At 40.7% G+C, this 15,902-nt stretch overlaps 1 pseudogene; it reads left to right on the top strand.

The window, feature by feature from the left end:
• Positions 1-15,025: 15,025 nt before the first annotated feature.
• On the top strand, positions 15,026-15,440 carry LOC118635456 (annotated as a pseudogene).
• Positions 15,441-15,902: the final 462 nt, after the last annotated feature.

Below are 15,902 nucleotides of genomic sequence, written 5' to 3'. Positions count from 1 at the left end.
ATGTTAATATATTCCCTTAGCCTTTTTTTGTCTGGGAAGCTCTTTATTTGACCTTGTATTTTGAATGATAGCCTTGCTGAATAGAGTAGTCTTAGATTCAGATCCTTGTTTTTCATGACCTTGATTACTTCATGCCATGCCCTTCTGGCCTTTAGTGTTACTGTTGAGAAGTCTGCTGAGAGCCTTATAAGGGTTTCTTTGTAGGTAACCTGTTGCTTATCTCTTGCTGCCTTTAGGATTCTTCTTTTATGTTTAATTTTTGGCATTTTAATTACTATGTGTCTTGGTGTGGGCCTGTTTGGGTTCTTCTTACTTGGGGCTCTCTTTGCTTGTTAAACTTGACTGCCTTCTTCCTTCACCAAGTTAGGAAAGTTTTCTGTCACTATTTCTTCAAATATATTCTCTAACCCTTGCCCATTTTCTTCCTCTTTGGGGTCTTTTATGTTGCGAATGTTACTACGTTTCCAGTTGTCCCACAGTTCTCTTAAGCTGTCTTCCTGTTTTTTAATTTTTTTTATTTGTTTGCCTTTTGTTTTCTACTTGGTTGATTTTTTTCTACCCTGTCGTCTAATTAACTGATCCTGTCTTCAGCTTCCTCTGCTGGTTAGTCCTTCCAATGTGTTCTTTATTTCTGCTATGTCATTCTTCATTTCTGCTTGGTTGGTTTTCAATGTTTCTATATCTTTACTCATCATCCTGATGTCCTTACTCATGCTATTGAGCTTCCTCCAGATCATGGCTCTGAACTCTACCTCTTATAATTTGCTTAACTTCATTTTATTTATCTCATCTTTGATAGAGTTCTCTTGTTCTTTCCTTTGGGATTTGTTTCTTTGTTTCACCATTTTGTCTATCTCAGTGGGTTTTGGAGCCTGCCAAATTTTCATTGTTGGTCTTGGTGTTCTGCTGTTTGTGGCTCCCTCTACTGGGTTGGATGAGCCTGGGTGCACCCATGTAAAACACCATTGTCAAGTCTTAGTCTCCTAGGTAGATTTGTAAGCCCAGCAAAGGTTCATTTATTTTCTAGCTTTTTCCTGGTGGCTAGTAGTCTCAGTTACTCAGTGCCTTGGAATGTAGCCCTGTTGTTCTGCAGAAGAGGATTTCCATAGGGTGGGATAGATGATGGTTATTAATGAGCCTCAATTTGCATTTCTTTGCCCCACCTGGGAAAGGCTGCATATCCAAAGGGGTACTGCTTCTTTTTTCCACAGCTTGAAGAAGGATCCCACTTGACCCTGTGTTTTGTGGCTGCAACTGAGCAAAAACTCTGAGTGCCCTCCTAATCCTGAGTGTCTCCACAGAGATCCAGCCCAGTCTGCCCTGCCTCTTCCATAGCCCTCATGTAAGTGGCTGTGGATATTTAACTTTCTGTCCTGGCTCTCTGTGCTATGGAGAGGGCTTGGTCTTTATTCCCCAAAGCCACTGCTTACATGGGCTCCCAGCCCACCACACTCTCATGCCTCCGCAGATCCTACCAGTGTCCCTGGTTATATGGTCCTGTCCTGCTCCTTTTCTGTTGCTTTTTTCCGAGGATTTGTCTTTATTTTAGTTGTAATTTCTATTTGGTCCTTGGAGATCCTCTGCATAGCTTCTATTCACTTCGCATCCATTTTTACATCCTCTATGCTTATACTGTGCACAGCTGGGTTGCACCGGCTTTTCTGGTTTCCCCACAACCTGCAGGTCCCGCAGGTAACTAAATCACACAGTCCCTGCTGGGTAGCACAGGCCTCTTTTGTGCCCCGACTCTTTGCAGTTCCTGTAGGCAAGCAGGTGTGTTGCGCCAGTCTCTCTGCGGCTCTGCTTTCCCCCTGCTCTTGTGGGTTACTGGATGGCACAGGCCTCAGTGGAGCCCCAGGTCCTGCAGCTGGTGGCTGGGGAGTGCTCCTACCCCATGGCACTCAACTACTTCTCAGCTTTTGTTATAGTTTTTGGGGATAGGTCTCACCTGCTGGTCTGTGCTTCTGTTGCCTGTGGATGGATGTCTGCTCCCCAGCCTCTGTTGCTGGGTGTATATCTCGACTCTGATTGGGATACTACTATGGGTGAAGGTGCGGGGCTCTGGGCTGTCTGCGGCTTCCATGACTGGCACCTTGGGAGCTCCACTACTGTGCACCAGTCTGTGTTGACACAGAGTGTCCACTGGTCCGATGGTGCCAGGTGTGCGGGTGGGCTCAGGTTGCTGGGCCCTAGCTGCTCCCACTGCCTGCTCCCAGGGAAGATGTGGGATCTTACAAAATGGTGGGACCTCCCCATGGTGCAGTGAGGAGCACCCTGAAGAGCAGCTTACTGTGGTAGCTGGCTGCCCCTGTCCACAGCACAGGAACTTTCTGCTCTGTGGTTCTGCAGTTCTTGGGTTTGGTCATCCACCTTCATGTCCACTCACACTCTCGCACACACTCACTCACTCTCTCACTCACTGACCCTCCCTCCAGTACTACTTGCCACCATCTTTATCTCCCTACTCTGTATCTTCTTATGGGAGCATTCAAACTATTCACATTTAAAGTGATAATTGATATGTACTTATTTATTGCCAGGTTTTGAGTGTGGTTATATGTTTCCTCCTATTTCTTCTAATTACAGCAGTCCTTTTAGCATATCTTGTAGTGCTTGTTTGGTATTAATATATACCCTTAGCCTGTTTTTGTCTGGAAAGCTCTTTATTTGACCTTTTATTTTGAATGATAGCCTTGCTGGATAGAGTAGTCTTGGATTCAGATCCTTGTTTTTTATTACCTTGATCACTTCATGCCACTCTCCAAGGGGAAACTAATTTAAAAAGACAAAAAAGAGAAGAATAAATGGTCAAGAATTAGAAAAAATATTGAATAAATAACATAGAAATGAGTTTTTAAAAAGTCTATTAAAGTAGGAAAGATAAAAGGAATTAGAACTATCAAACTTCTGTTCCTAATAATGTATTTCTGTGGACTCTGGAATGAAGACAAACTTTTGAGCCTTCTCAATGCAGATTTTTGCTCCTCACATGTTCCTGATGCTCTGTTTTACACAAACGTTTTCTGTAAGCAACACTATTTCCCTTGCCTGCCAGAGCAGAAGAGTGTTCAAAGGAACTTTGATCAGGGCAGTATACTCAGGATAGTCTATAAGTGAGGAAGTCAGGAGGCTTTTTAATTTAAAAATAAGTGCTGCTTTGTCCCCCATGTTTTGTTAATTGAGGCAGAAGCTGAATATAGGACACAGCCTAGAGGGAGATTTGTTGTGTCACAGTAATGTGGAGTCTGAATTCTGAGCGAGAACAGAGATGGTGAGCATCAGAAAGGCGTGTTTGTGCTGTTACAGGGAAATATCCTCAACTGTCAAACTTTTCAGATTAAGATGTCAGAATGAGCTATATGGGAGAGAAATAATTGCATCCATATTAGCTGTGTTATTTGATATTGTGGACATGTTGCAGAAGGATTTAAATCTCTTTAACCAGAGATGGAGGAAAGCAAAGAAAGAAAGAAGGTCCCAGATGGCTAAATTGTTTTTGTCTTAAAGAGACTCTGAAGGCCTGAGAGTTGAAACTTTCTTTTTTACTATGATGTTGCTAACAATTTGACCTAGAATATTTTTCTTGTGAAACAGAAAGGGCACAAAAATTATTAGAAGAAATGGGAGAAAAGAAGGATGAAGAAATATGTAAGGTATATATGAAGACATTGCTGATGGAATTTGATGATACTGTATGCCACTTTTACCCTTCCATCTCCACCCCCTAACTGACAAATGGGTTTGAAGTGAATTTTATGGATAGAAGTATTAAAGGAGGGAAGTGAATGAGCCATAGCTGTGGTCTGGTCTACAGTTACTGAAAGGTGTCAACAAAAAGAAAGGATTCATTTGGTCTATAAATCCCTGAGGAACATAACCATGAGAAATATGGCATGGTTTACAAACATTCTGATCGAAAAAGGGAAACAATTGTTTTATGTGAGAACTATTAGAATGCAAAATAAAATAAGATACTATGTATTGGCACACTTGGAGGAGTAAAAGTGCTGTGCAAATTCAAAGAATCATTATTATTTAGCCTTTAAGGGAGATGGTGGTAACTCCATTATTAAAACACACTAGAACAGTAATATAGATAACTGATTCCACAGTGGCTGCAGATCCAAAAAAACAAGCTGGGGACCAGATGAGATCACAGTGTATGCTGGGGTCCCTTGGGGGAGGTGAAATATTATGTGTGCTCTCCTAATTCCCGCAAGGTTACCACTTCTATTTCATGAGCTTTACTGCTTCCCTGGTGTAAATGACTGCTTCTGTTGAAAAATCTCAAGAGATGTGTGTGCTTGGTTTCAGGTGATGTGTTAGGGCATACATTAACCTTTGAAGAACTTGGTAAAATTTCATTTTATAAATGTCAAAACATATTCCTTACAGTAATCAGGCTGGAGTAGGGGGCATTTCCATGTACTCTGTTTTGGAGAAATTGGAACTGTGCATGTGAGTGTGAAGAGTTCTCTTTGGGAAGCTGCTTTAATAGAGAAAGTAGAGTTTTATTTTTTATTGCATGGCCTGGGGGAGAGAGTTGGGAGGCTTGCAGCAATAACATTTCATCCACTTTCAAGTTTATCTATATTCTGGACTTTTTACACTTATTTTCTTGTTTAATACTTACAACAATCCTATGAGAAAGGACATCACAAGTGAGTAAACTGAGACCCTGAGATAGTATAAAACTTGGCCAGGCTTATAGAATTAAGGTACAGACTTCAGAATTAGAAGCCATCCCTACCTAACTCCAGAGCTTCAGGGGATATTGGTTGCTTTTCTCTTTGAACTTGGCTTCAATATCTGTGTTTTCATTTGAGTTTCCCAAGAAGCAATTCTGAGACAAAGATTGGGAAGCAGGTGGTTCATTCATGAGGTAATCCCAGTGGTAGGGGACAAGGAAGGGAAGGCAACCCATAAATGGTCCATTAGTGAGCAAGTTACCACTGTGGGCAACTAGAGTTCAGTCCTGCAGGGGAACTTGAAAAAATAAATTATCTTGCCTGGGGGCAAGGAAGCTGATACATTAAAAAAAATTAGGTGTAATTAACACATAACATTATATTGGTTTTAGGTGTACAACATAGTAATTTGATGTTTGTATACATTGTGAAATGATCACCACAATAAGTCTAGTTAACATCCATCACCTCACAGTTAAAAAATTTTATTGTGATGAGAACTTTTAAGATCTACTCTCTCTCTCTCTTTTTTTTAATCCTCTCCTGAGGGTATGTTTTTCATTGATTCTAGAGAGAGAAAAGGGAGGAGAGAGAGAGAGAGAGAAAGGAGAGAGAGAGAGACATCATCAATAATTGCCTCCCATATGTGCCCTGACTGGGGAATGAACCCACAACCTGGGTATATTTCCTGACTGGAAATGAAACCCACGACCCTTTGGTGCAATGACCCTTTGGACAATGCTCTAACCAATGGAGCCACACCAGCCAAGGCAAGATCTACTCTCTTAAAGCTGATGCATTCATATATCATTGACTCTTATCTGTCATTGGTTTTAAATTGCTGGACTAAGGATGAGGCATTAATTCCAGGCAGGCAAAACTGGCTCTAGTGACTAGGGAGTGTCCTCAACCTAGGACATGAAGTGCAAAGGGTGAGGGCAAGTGAGGTGTAGATGCTTGGGGACCATGGGCTTCTTCTGTGCCCAAGGTACCAGCTAACTTTGTGTTCAGTACTGAGCCTCACTTGATGCTGATCTCCTGGCTCCACAGGGCACAAGTACCCTCCTCTATACCCTGATATGAAAGTGGCAGGGAATCCAGATACCATCTGGCCAAGAGAGAAGGCCACTTTGTTGTATATAGTGGGAACAATTGTGTTGATTTTTTTTTTTACTATGGGTGTCTTCTTTAGACTCATGATTACCCAGAAACCAGTGATGTGTTCACTATCTTTAGGGAGATACAAAAGGAAAACATGTGAAAGTTACTGGAGAGGATGGGGGGATATGATAGAGGATACGCTGATTCTTTTTGATGCTGTGTTCCAGCCATTTATTCTGGATGTTGCATCTTTACAAAGTTCTCTCAGGTCTCTTAGCAATTAGCATGTGTCATTAAAATCTTATCTACAATTATACTCTCCAATCTAAATTCTAGGTTTGAATTTGCCTGATCTTTTCTTCCCTGAACATATGAATAGTTCAGAAGCCCATGAAATAGATGAACCCTGTAAAAGATTTGATGCTCTAAATTACACTGAATACTTATTTTACTGAAAGTGTGAAACTATAAGATGAATTCCTGAAAGGTAATGCTACATTACTTTGAAGCTCAAGCTTAGAGGTTGATATGCTGTTACTGTTAAATAGTTTGATCAACACTTTATTGTAGTAACAGAAAATTTGCCCTGAAAAGAGACAAAGAAATAATAGGGCTCAATGACAGGATGAGAAGGTCTGCCTGAAGCCTTTGACACAGACATGGGATACTTTCAGAGAAAACAAGCAGTCCCTACATTTCTTGGACTGTTTTTCTTTTATTGAATCTGAGAATGATAGTGTTTGAATATACAAATCCAAAGTAGCATTCTTTATGGATAATGCTGTATAACTTGAAAATCAATAGTTTAACTGTGCCACTTAAAAAACTGATTTTATTTTTTTCCTATTTATTTTATTATTAAACTTTTTATTTTGCTTACAGATATTTCTCCATTTTCCTCCACTGATACCCCACTCCCCCTCCCTCCTTGTCCTGTCCCCAGCTTTGTTGTCTATGTCCATTGCTCATGCATACATGCATATAAGTTCTGTGGTTTATCTCTCTCCACCACCCTCTCTTCTAAGGATTGTTAAGTCTGTACCCCACATCCACAATTCTGGGACTACCCCATTCCTGAGATTGTTATGATCATTATATTTCACAAATAAGTGAGATTATCTGATACCTGTCTTTCATTGTTTGGCTTGTTTAACTTAGGATAAACTTTCCAGGTCCCTTCATGTCGTCTCGAGGGAAAAGATTTCTTTCTTCTTACAGCTGCATAGAGCTCCATTGTGTATATGTACCACAACTTTTTTATCCATTTGTCTACTTATGGCCATTGGGGCTGTTTCCAGATCTTAGCTATTGTAAATAGTGCTGCTATGAACAGGGGGTACATATATTCTTTGTGATTGCTGTTTTAGGCTTTTTAGGGTATATTCCTAGAAGTGGGATCACTGGGTCAAATGGAAGTTCAATTTTTAATATAAAGAGGTAACACCATATAGTTTTCCATAGTGGTTGCACTAGTCTGCATTCCCATCAGCAGTGTACTAAAGTCCACTTTTCTCCACACCCTCGCCAACATTTCTTGTTTGATGATTTGTAGATGACGGACATTCTAACGGGTGTGAGGTGATACCTAATTGTTGTTTTAATTTGCATCTCTCTGATGATTAGTGATGTTGAACATTTCTTCATATGTTTCTTAGCCATTTGTATGTCGTGTTTGAAGAGGTGTCTATTTTCTATGCCCATTTTTTAATTGGGTTCTTTGTTTTCCTTTTGTTGAGTTCTATGAGCACTCTATATATATTGAAAATATACCCCTTATCTGATGTATCATTGACAGTTATGCTCTCCCATGCAGTGGGTTGCCTTTCCATTTTAATGTATCTTTTTCTGTGCAGAAGGTTTTGAATTTGATGTAGTCCCATGTGTTCATTTTCTCCTTTGTTTCTGTAGCCTTAGGCGATGCATCAGTAAAATTTTGCTGCATATGATGTCTCAAATTTTGTGGCCTATATTTTCTTCCAGAACTTTTATTGATTCATGAGTCACATTTAAGTCTTTTAGTAATTTTGAGTTTATTCTTGTGTATGGTGTAAGTTGATGATCTAGTTTCATTTTTTTGCATGTAGCTTTCCAATTTCCCAACACCATTTATTAAAAAGGCTATCTTTACTCCACTTTATGCTCTTGCCACCTTTGTCAAATATTAATTGAGCATATTGCCTTGGGTCCATTTCTGGGTTCTCTGTTCTGTTCCACTGGTCTATATGCCTGTTCTTGTGGCTGTACCAGGCTGTTTTGAGTATAGTGGCTTTGTAGTATAACCTGAAATCCGGTAATGTGATCCCTACAACTTTGTTCTTCTTTTTCAAGATTGCAGTTGCTATTCAAGGTCTTTTTTGGTTCCACGTGAACGTTTGAAGTATTTGTTTTAGGTCTGTGAAGTATGTCATTGGTATTATGATGGTGATTGCATTGAATCTATGGATTGCTTTGGGTAGTATGGACATTTCAATGATGTTAATCCTTCCAATCCATGAACAAGGTATGTGCTTCCACTTTTTTATATCTTCCACTATTTCTTTATTCAATGACCTGTAGTTTTCTGTGAATAGGTCCTTTATTTTTTTGGTTAATTCCTAGGTATCTTAATTTTTTTTTTTTCTTTATCCTCACCTGAGGACATTTTTCCATTTTTTCGTTCAGATAGAGTGGAAGGGAGAGAGAGGAAGAGAGAGAGAGAGAGAAACATCAACGTGAAGGGACACATCGAGTGGCTGCCACACGCACGACCAACCAGGGCCGGGGACAAACTGTAACCGAGGTACATGCCCTTAGCAGGAACTGAATCCAGGTCTCTCTGTACCCCAGGCCGACGCTCCATCCGCTGAGCCAAACCGGCCAGGGCAGTATCTTAATTTTTTTGCCGTGATGATAAATGGGATTATTTTTTTTGTTTCTCTTTCTGTGAGTTCATCCTTGGTGTATAAGAATGCCATCGATTTCTTGACATTAACTTTGTATCCTACTACTTTGCAAAATTTATTTATTAAGTGTAGTATATTTTTGATGGAGTCTTTGGGGTTTTCTATGTATAATATCATGTCATCTGCAAATAATGAAAGTTTCACTTCCTCTTTTCCCATTTGGATCTTTTTTATTTATTTTTTTGTGTCTGATTGCTATGGCTAAGACTTCCAGCAGTATGTTAAATAAGAGTAGTGAAAGTGGGCATCCTTGTCTGTTTCCTGTTCTTAAGGGAAATGCTTTCGATTTTTGCCCATTGAGTATGATGTTGGCTGTAGGTCTTTCATATATGGACTTTGTTATGTTGAGATATGATCCCTCTATTCCCAGATTGCTGAGTGTTTTTATCAGAAATGGGTGCCTGATTTTGGCAAATGCTTTTTCAGTGTTTATTGATATGATCGTATAATTTTTATCTTTCATTTTGTTTATGTGGTGTATCACATTTATTGATTGCTTTTTGTTTCACTGATCTTTTAAATTGCTTTTTTTTTCTTTTTTGTCTCTATGTCATTTATTTCTGCTCTGATCTTTACTATTTCTTTTCTTCTACTTGCTCTGGGGTTTTCTTTTTGTTTGCTTTCTAGTTCTTTAAGTTGTGATGTTAGATAATCTATTAGAAATTTTACTGGCTTCTTGAGGTAGGCCTGTAGCGCTATGAATTTCCCTCTCAGAATTGCTTACGCTGCATACCATAGATTTTGTGTTATGTGTTCATCTTCATTGGTTTCCAGGAAGTTTTTAATTTCTTCCTCGATCTCCATAGTAACCCATTCATTGTTCAATAACATGCTATTTAGCCTCCATCATTTCAAATGTCCTTGCTTGTTCTTGTTACAATTGATTTCTAGTTGCATGCCATTGTGATCTGAGAAGATGCTTGATATGATTTCAGTCTTCTTGAACTTGTAGAGACTTAGTTTGTGCCCTAATATGTGGTCTATCTTTGAGAATGTCCCATGTTCACTTGAGAAGAATGTGAATTCTGTAGTTATGAGGTGTAATTCTCTGTAGATATCTATTAAATCCATTTGATCAAGCGCTTCATTTAGAGTCTGTTTTTCCTTGTTAAGTTTTTTGTCTAGAAGATCTATCCAGTGATGTCAGCAGGGTATTGAAGTCCCATGCTATGATTGTATTGTTTTTGATTTCTGCTCTGAAGTTCTCCAAAAGATTTTTAATACATGTTGGTGCTCCTATATTGTGTGCATATATGTTTACCAAGGTTATATCTTCCTGTTTGATAGATCCTTTCAATATTATGTAGTGGCCATCATTGTCTCTGTTTATGGCCTTAATTTTTTTTTTTATCCTCACCCGAGGACATTTTTTGTTGTTGTTCAGATAGAGTGGAAGGAAGAGAGAAACATCGACGTGAAAGGGACACATCGAGTGGCTGCCACCCGCACGACCCAATCAGGGCCGGGGACAAACCGCAACTGAGGTACATGCCCTTAGCGGGAACCGAACCTGGGTCTCTCTGAACCGCAGGCCGATGCTCCAACCGCTGAGCCAAACCGGCCAGGGCTATGGCCTTAATTTTGAAATCTACTTTATCAGATATGAATATTGCTACCCCAGCTTTTTTATGCTTTCCATTTGCTTGAAAGATTTTTTTCCATCCCTTCACTTTCAACCTATGTGACTCTTTCGTTGTGAGGTGGGTTTTTTGTAAACAACATATATGTGAGTCATGCTTTCTTATCTAGTCAGCTACTCTGTGTCTTTTTATGGGAGCATTCAAACCATTCACCTTTTTAGATGATAATTGATATGTACTTATTTATTGTCATTTTTGTTTAGTGTGGTCATACTTTTCCTCCTATTTTTTTTCTACTAATTATATCAGTCCTTTTAGCATATTTTGCAGTGCTGATTTGGTGTTCTATATTCCCTTAGCCTTTTTTTTTTTTTTTTTTTGTCTGAAAATCTCTTTATTTGACCTTCTATTTGGAATGATAGCCTTGCTGGATATGGTAGTCTTGAATTGAGATTATTGTTTTTCATGACCTTGATTATTTCATGCCACTCCTTTCTAGCCTCTGGTGTTTCTGTTGGTAAGTCAGCTGAGAGCCTTATGGGATTTCCTTTGTAGGTAACCTGTTGCTTGTCTCTCGCTGCCTTTAGGATTCTCTCTTTGTCTTTAATTTTTGGCATTTTAATTACTATGTGTCTTGGTGTGGGCCTGTTTGGGTTCCTCTTACTTGGGGCTCTCTGGGTTTCTGAACTTGAATGCCTTCTTCCTTCACCAAGTTAGAAAAGTTTTCTGTCACTATTTCTTCAAGTATATTCTCTAACCCTTGCCCATTTTCTTCCTCTTTAGGGAGTCATATGATGTGAATGCTGTATGGTTCCAGCTGTCCCACAGTTCTCTTAAGCTGTCTTCCTGTTTTTTAATTGTTTTTTTCCTTTTGTTTTTCTGATTGGTTGATTTTTTTCTACCCTGTCTTCTGATTTACTGATCCGGTTTTCAGCTTCCTCTACTCTGCTGGTTAGTCCTTCCAATGTATTTTTAATTTCTGCTATGTCATTCTTCATTCCCCCTTGGTTGGTTTTTAATGTTTCTATATCTTTACTCATGGTGCAGATGTCCTTACTCTTGCTGTTGAGCTTCCTCAAAATCATGGTTCTAAACTCTACCTCTCATAATTTGCTTAGCTGCATTGCATTTATCTCATCTTTGATAAAAGTTCTCTTGTTCTTTCATTTGGGATTTGTTTCTTTGTGTCACCATTTTGGCTATCTCAGTCGGTTTTGGAGCCTGCCAAAAATTCCCTGTAGGTGTTGGTGTTCTGCTGTTTGTGGCTCCCTCTACTGCGTTTGGATGAGCCTGGGTGGGCCCACGTTAAACACCACTGTCAAGTCTTACTTTCCTGGGTAGATTCATAAGCCCAGGAAAGGTTCAGTTATCCTCTAGCTTTTTCCTGGTGCCTAGTAGTCTCAGTTACTACCCTTGGAATACAGCCCTGGCGTTCTGCATCAGAGGATTTCCAGAGGGTGGGATAAATGCTGGTTTTCAATGCGCCTCAATTTGCATTTCTTTGCTTCACCTTGGAAAGGCTGACTCTCCCCGGAGAGGGCTGCTGCTTCTCCCCACAGCTCAGGGAAGGAGCACACTGGCCACTGTCCTTTGTGGCTACAACTCAGCAAAAACTCTGAGTCCTCTCCAAATCCCGGGTGTCCCCACAGAGTTCAAGCCCAGTCTGCATTCCCTCTGCAGTAGCCTTCAGGTGAGTGGCTGTGGCTGTGGCTGTTTTAGCGCTCTGTCCTGGCTGTCTGCACTGTGGAGAAAGCTTTGTCTTTATTCCCCAAGGGCACTACTCACCCCTAAGACTGCTGCTTTCCATGGGCTCCCAGCCCAACACCCTTTCATGCCTCTGTAGGTCCTACCAGTGTCCCTGGTTATATGGTCCTGTCCTGCTGCTTTTCTGTTGCTTTTTCTCTGAGGATTTGTCTTTATTTTAGTTGTAATTCCTGTTTGGTCCTTGGAGATCATCTGCATAGCTTCTATTCACTCCGCTTCCTTTTTCACATCATCTAGGCCTATCTTGTGTGCAGGTGGATTGCATAGGCCTTTCTTGTGCTTCAGCATCCTGCAGGTCCTGTGGGTAATTGAATGGCACAGTCTCTATTGGATTGCACCAGCTTCTCTGGTGCCCCTGCACCCTGTAGGTCCCCTGGGCGGGCAGCTGGATCACACCAGTCTCTCTATGGCTCTGTCTTCCTACTGATCATGTGGGCTACTGGATGGCACAGGCCTCTGTGTAGCCCCCAGGTCCTGCAGCTGGCACCTGGGGAGTGCTGCTGCCCCATGGGGCTCAACTCCTGCTCAGTTTTTGTTGTAGTTTTTGGGGATGGGTCTCAGCTACTGCTCTGTGCTTTTGTTGCCTGGGGATGGATGTCTGCTCCCCAGCCTCTGTTGCTGGGGGTATATCTGGACTCTGATGGGGTTGCTACTATGGGGGATGGTGCTGGGCTCCAGCTTGTATGTGGCTTCTGTGACTGGCACCTTGGGAGCTTCACTACTGTGCACCGTATGTGTTGACACAAAGTGTTCACTGGTATGATGGTGCCAGGTGTGCTGGTGGGCTCATGTTGCTGGGCCCTAGCCACTCCCACTGCCTCCTCCCAGGGAAGACTTGAGATATTCCAAAATGGTGGGACCTCACTGTTGGGCAGGGAGAAGTGCCCTGAAGGGCTGCTTACCGGCTTACCACAGTAGCTGGCTGCTCCTGTCTACAGCACAGGAACTTTCTGCTCCATGGCTCTGCACTGCTCGGGTTCAGTCATCTACCTTCACGTCCACCCACATGCTCTCACACATTCACCCTCCCTCCAGTCCTGCCAGCTGCCATCTTTCAAAGCCTGTCCAGGTATTTTTTTATATTTTTTAATATATTTTTATTGGCTTTTTTTAGAGAGAGATAGAAACATTGATGTGAGAGAGAAACATTGATTGGCTGCTTCCTGCACACCCCCTACTGGGGATCAAGCCCGCAACATGGGCATGTGCACTGACTGGAATTGAACCAGGACATCTCAGTTCATGGGACTATGTTCAGTCTACTGAGCCACACCACCCAGGTAAGAACTAATATTTTACAAAATTCAAGTTGTTAATAATGTAGGGCATACTCATCAAGTAAAACACTCTCTAGGACTAAGTTACACAATTATAAATGAGGCATCTTGATGATTCCTTAAGTTCCTCCAGGACATTTAGAAAAAGTTTTTAGTAATTTCCTCAGGGAAAAAAAGTCAATTTTTTGGTCTGAAAATGACACAAGATTCACATAACCAGAAAATAGTTGAGGAATCAGGGGTGAGGAACATCCTGCCCAAGGACCATTGATACCAGCTAACAGCACATGCCTCACCTAATTAGCCTGACCAACATAGCAGGGTAATTTTCAAGTTGATAGTTTTGTATGGCCTGCAAATGATATTATAAATTTCCAAATGGCCCTTGGTAGAAAAAAGGCTCTCCACCCCTCCATGAAAATTATGTTTCTATTTACACTGTGTTCACATCTACGTGTACAATTTTATATAAAATGGATCATATCTTCTGTATTGTCCTATAACTTATTATACAGGATGAGGCAAAAGTAGGTTTACATTTGTTTACATGGAAAAAATATAATAATTAATAAATAATAATACAATAATAAACTTTTGTGTACTCACAACTGTAAACCTACTTTTGCCCCACTCTATATTTACTAAACAATATGTGGTAGAACTTTCAATACCAATGATGATCGATTGTAATCATTTTTTTATAATTTTTAATTGATTTTAGAAAAAAAGAAGGGAGAGGGAGAGAGAGAGAAACCTTAATGTAAGAGACAAACATTGATTGGTTGCCTCCTGCCCACACCCTGACTGGGGATTGAACCCAAAACCTAGGTATGTGCCCCACTGGGAATCAAATAGAAGGCCATTTGGTTAATAGGATGATGGCTCAACCAACTGAGCCACACTAGCACAGGCTCAATTGACATCTTTTATTTTTTAATTCATTTTAAACACCACTGTCAAGTCTTACTTTCCTGGTTAGAGTTGCTAGCCCAGGAATGGTTCAGTGATCCTCTAGCTTTTTGCCTGGAGGCTATCAGTAGTGGTTATTTGAAGAGCCTTGGATTCTCAGTCTAATGGAAAACTCCCTCAGGTGCTCAGCATAAGGAGATTTCCTGAGGGTGGGGCAGATGCTGGTTGTTAATGGGCCTCAATTTGCATTTCAATGGCACACCTGGGTGGGGCTGAATCTCCAAGGAAGGGGCCTCTGCCTCTCCCCAGAGTCCTGGGAAGGAGTAAGATGGCCACTGTCTTGTGTGACTGCGACTCAACAAAAGCTCTGAGTGCCCGCCAAGTCCCGAGTGTCCCCACACAGTTCCAGTCCAGTCCACCCACCCTCTCCTGGAGCCCAAGGTGAGTGGTTGTGGCTATTTTAGTGTCTGTCCCAGCTTCTTGGCTGTGGAGCCGCTTGGGAGTTTAACCCGAGGGTGCTGCTCACAGCTAAGGCCACTGCTGTCTGTGGGCTCCTGCCCCCCCTCTCGCGCCTCCTCAATCCTACCAGGATTGAGTCAGTGTCCCTGGTTATATGATCCTTGCAAGCTGCTTTTCTGTTGCTTTTTCCTGACGATTTGTCTGTATTTTAGTTGTAATTCCAGTTTGGTCCTGGGAGACAGTCTGCGTAGCTTCCATTCACTCCACCGTCATTTTGGAATTCAGTTTTTCTTTTTTCAGTGTTTCACTGGTAAGCCACAATTATGGGATCTAATGACAGCCTATATCAAGGCAGTGTATTCTTTGTGGAAATTCATTTGCTTACAGACTTACCCTTCAAACCACCTTCGGTTACATTTACAATAAGAATTTATTATCCAAATATTAAAAGTAGTGGCAGCATTTGTCTCAGTATTATAAAATCACAGTGGTCTCCTGCTTTAACTACTTATAAAGTTATTTTATCCATTTGTTCACTGTGATACAAACCCAGATGACTCCTTAATGCCAGATATTGCACAGATCTATAAAACAAACAGAGATAAGTACAACAGAATATCTTAGGAATGGACTCAGAAGTATGCCATGTGGTGCTACCTTAAAGTCAGAATAACCTACATTATAGCTGGAATAAACTTTAAGTTACTGTTCCTTTTTTAAAAAATTTTTCTTATCCAGCTGCTCCTCTATCAGAAATTATCTTGTATTGTTTGTTTTTTTGTTTGTTTACTCCTCTCCATTTATTCACATGCTCATCTGAGAAGACTTAAGTTCTTCTAGCTTTAGACAATAACTGCTTTTAGAAACTGTAAAGTAGTTACAAGGGAACAGTTGCCCAAGATTTAGAATTAAAAAAAAAAAAAAAAAAAAAGCATGTGTATTATGTGACCTATTTCTTCACTCTAACTTGGTTATGAGACTAAAACCATTCATCACTGCTCTAACATGCTGAAGAAATCATCTGGTGGTGGGGAAGGGGGAAATGTATGCTCAGTTTTCACATCAAAGCAAACAGCATTATTCAAGCAGCATCCATTCTTATTTAAGCCTCCCACCATTACAGATCTGAGGTTACATGATATATTTTATGCTCATAACTGATGTGGCTGGAGAATCAGTATT

Source organism: Molossus molossus, unplaced genomic scaffold (assembly GCF_014108415.1).
Source record: "Molossus molossus isolate mMolMol1 unplaced genomic scaffold, mMolMol1.p scaffold_m16_p_2, whole genome shotgun sequence".
Taxonomy (NCBI): Eukaryota; Metazoa; Chordata; class Mammalia; order Chiroptera; family Molossidae; genus Molossus; species Molossus molossus.
This window is presented reverse-complemented; position numbering and strand designations above follow the sequence as displayed.